General features: G+C 40.9%; 1 non-coding gene across 1 annotated transcript; it reads left to right on the top strand.

Annotated features, from left to right (window-relative positions):
- Window positions 1–337: 337 nt before the first annotated feature.
- LOC111898417 (small nucleolar RNA R71) lies at window positions 338–444 on the top strand. The gene has a single exon (XR_002852569.2). It is a non-coding gene; the product is annotated as a small nucleolar RNA R71 (small nucleolar RNA).
- Window positions 445–3,789: the final 3,345 nt, after the last annotated feature.

Genomic DNA, 3,789 nt, shown 5'->3' with positions numbered 1-3,789 from the left:
CTCATCTACATTGCAGTCCTTAGTCAAGTGTGGACCACTGCATCTCTTGCACCCCACTCTTATGGCATGTATCGACTGGTCCATTTGTGTTATCCTGCGATCCATGTTATTCAGCATGGCCATGACAGCTGCAATTTCTTCAGTTTGGGCCCCTCCACCACCTTTGATTCCATTTTGCCTTGGGTTGTGGTAATCGCGAGAGTGCTTCGCAAATTCTTCAATTAGCTCCTTGACCTCCCTTGGATTTTTCTTTGTCAACGGTCCTTGAGAATCAAGGAGTTGTCTTGTCATCACATTGACCCCATCATAAAAGATTGACATCTCTTGCTGCACATTTAGGTCATGTTGAGGGCAATTTCTGAGCAAGCCCGTGTACCGCTCCCATGCTTCGTATAGTGACTCCCCCGGCTGTTGCTCAAAGTTGGCTATTGCCTTCTTGAGTTTGGCTATCTTGGATGGCGGGCAAAACTGGTCCAGGAATTGCTCACGCATTTGAGCCCAAGTGGTGATTGTACCCGGTGAGAGTGCTTTCAACCACTCCTTAGCAGCTCCTTTGAAAGTGATAGGAAGGATCCTAAGCAAGACTGTGTTTCTGTTGACATTTGGGACATTGAAGTAATCCGAAATGTCATTGACTTCATCTAGATGCTTAAAAGCATCCTCATGATCTTTCCCGAAAAATAGGATGTCCTTCAGTGCGGTCAATATGTGTCCCTTCAGCTCGAATGTGGCAGTGGCAGGAATTGCGGGTTGGACTAAACCGGGACCCACATCTTCTCGGATCCGCTTCTTGTAAGCTCCCATGGACATTTCTTCAATCGCTTCCATCTCGTTCATTGGCTCGTTCTCGGGTTCGCTCGTGTGTTCTTCAAATTTTGGCTCGGTATCACTTTCGGACTCGGTTTGGACGGGTGTATGATCCAAATGCTCAGGATTTCTCTTATGCATCGCTGATGAACTTGACTCTCCTGTCTTCTTTCCCGACTTCCTAGAAAAAGCTGACTTCAATTCTTTCAAGGGCGTCTTTTTCTTGTGAAGTGCAGACTCAGGGTCTTCAAGTGGTGGTACCAAGTGTGTGTTTGAGCTTCTGGTCATGAACTCCTGCAACTTGCTAAACTAAAAACGTAAAACTGAACTAAAATAAGAAAAACTAACTAAAAACTAAAAATTTAGTTTTCTATCTGTCCACATCGTGGCAGGTATTACGCCACGTCGTGGACTCTGTGTCTGACAAAAAAAATTTATTTTGCTGAAAAATTAACTTTTTGTGGTTTTTATTCCACAAAAAAGGATCGATCAATTTAATGCAAATAAATAAGCTAAAAACTAAGTTGTTCCCCGGCAACGGCGCCAAAAACTTGATGTGCACAAAAGTACTTACTAATTTTAATATTTATAACCTAACAAACTTAACTAACTATGCACTTATAGGCAGTGTACCTAGTCAGATTACATTATAGCTTGGGTAAGTCGGGTGTCGATCACAGGGAACGGTGTTCTAATTAATTTACTTACTATTAAATTAACCTAATTTATTAACAAGTTTAAAAAGGGTTTTATCTGGTTTTACAAGATCAGATGAACTTAAATCAAATTCAATAAATAAAAATACACTCTTGTTTAGTTTGAATCCACTTCTCCCTAATGGCTAGCTAATGATTACGGATTATTAAGTTGGTTTTTAGTTGTATTAGTAATTTAGTTCTAACTTACCAATAATTAACTAATTCATGTCAAACCATGTATGTTCACACATAATTAAACACAGAACTAATTATGAATGTAAATATGCTATGTAAGATTTGTTGTATAAACGCAATTATGATCACAATACACGTTCTCTAGCACAACTAAGCTTTATTTATTCTAATTACTAACTAAGATTGGTCAATCCTAGCTCTAACAATTCAATGTTCACTAAATCATTAGGTAAACAGGTTCATGCAGTTTAATGGTCACTAAGCTACACAGAACAAGCAATCAAGCAATTAGATAAACAAATAATAGCATGCTAGGTTATTCAAATCAAACACAAGCAATTTTTACCAACTAAACTTAATCCATAAGCATATAACTATTCATAAGTTTAAAGCTTCATCTAGCTAAACAAGAGTAGCTAGATTCAGCTGCTCATCATAGCAACTAAACCAACACAGCTAAAAATAATGAAAGACATATTCTTGTTTATCTAAAATATAAACCTTTACTCCTTTTGGTGTTGAAAACCCTCTTCCAGAACCTTTCTTTCGCTCTGAATCGTCTCCTGGAACTCTTTTCTTCTGCCAAAAGCTTCTTCTCTTCATAATAATCAGGAACACTTATATAATCTTCAAAAACCCGCGCCACGTCATGGCCAGATGTGCCACGTCGTGGGCTTCAAGCAATCCGTATCCTCCAAGGAAATCCTCCGCGTTGCGATGTCTATCTTCTGGAACACCCGTGCCACGTCGTGGGCTTCATCGCCACGTCGTGAATTAAGTGTTTATCGTGAATTTATTATTTTCTTGTCTTTCAAGCCTCCCATGTTCCACATTTTGGCACTTTTGGTCCCTCTCTTCGAGAATCCTTTATATTGACTGAAAATAACAATTTAAAATTATAAGTTTCATTATTCTGAACATATTATCAATTTATTAATAAAAATGTACTTACTGAAAATAACAATTTAAAATTATAAGTATCATTATTCTGAACATATTATCAATTTATTAATAAAAATGTACTTAAATATTGCCTAAAAATAAGTATAAATATGGCAATATCATTCCCTCTTCCAAGCATTTTCCTGGAGCTTGAAAAATGTCTGGTACGATGAGTTCGCCACGAACTCTCGTATGCCTCTCCTCAAAATAATCAAGTACCAACTCATACGTGCCTGCTCGGTAGACACGTGCTCAGGGCAGAACATCTCCCTCTCATGGAACATCCTTGTGGTCACAATAACAGACTCAGTACCCTGCTTGAGGGTCAGAAACTTCTGGGACAAACGTTCCCTCTCCACCAAGGGAACGTACTCATCATAGAACATAGCGGTGAACCTCTCCCAGGTCAACGCGGCAAGCTCAGTAGACGAAAAGTGCGTCTTCACAAACTTCCACCAGTCCTTCGATCCCAAGCGAAGCTGGTTCAGCGCGAACCGGACCCTCAAATGCTCTGGACATGAACACATATAGAAGCATCCCTCAATATCAGAAATCCATCTCATCGTAGAAATCAGATCTTGCGTCCCATCAAACTCTGGTGACTTCGTGTTACGGAACTCCCGGAACAGCAACGAATCACCACCCTGAGGTCTGGCAGCAGCAACAGTTGCGGTAGCTGCAGCGGCTGTAGCCTCAGTAACCATTGTGTATCTCTCATCAAAAGTCTAAATCATCGTGGTCTTAATAGACCCGAACATCTCTGGAATCTCTACGCGGATAGCTGCAGCCACCTCCTCATGGATCATTTGGCGGAGCTCCTCATCACTCGCCCCACTGGTCTCTAGTCTGTGGCGTGTCCCAACCATGTTGTCACTGAAATACAACATAAAAATATCAGAGACTCGCTCGAGCATACTCGCACTCGATAAATCAACCCTACTCGTTCCCTGGTACCCCAAGGATTCTTACTTGGGTTGCGCACTACTCCGGCCTCTTCAGTAGTATGGGCCCAATACTATCGTCCACACCGCATCAGTATTCACCCCAAGTCCTCCTCTTAGGATCCCAAATCCCAAGTACTTTACTCTCACTATGCATAGTTTACTCTCTAGTAGATCTCTCATAATCTCCTCGCTGCTATCTACTC

Source organism: Lactuca sativa, chromosome 5 (genome assembly GCF_002870075.4).
Source record: "Lactuca sativa cultivar Salinas chromosome 5, Lsat_Salinas_v11, whole genome shotgun sequence".
Taxonomy (NCBI): Eukaryota; Viridiplantae; Streptophyta; class Magnoliopsida; order Asterales; family Asteraceae; genus Lactuca; species Lactuca sativa.
This window is presented reverse-complemented; position numbering and strand designations above follow the sequence as displayed.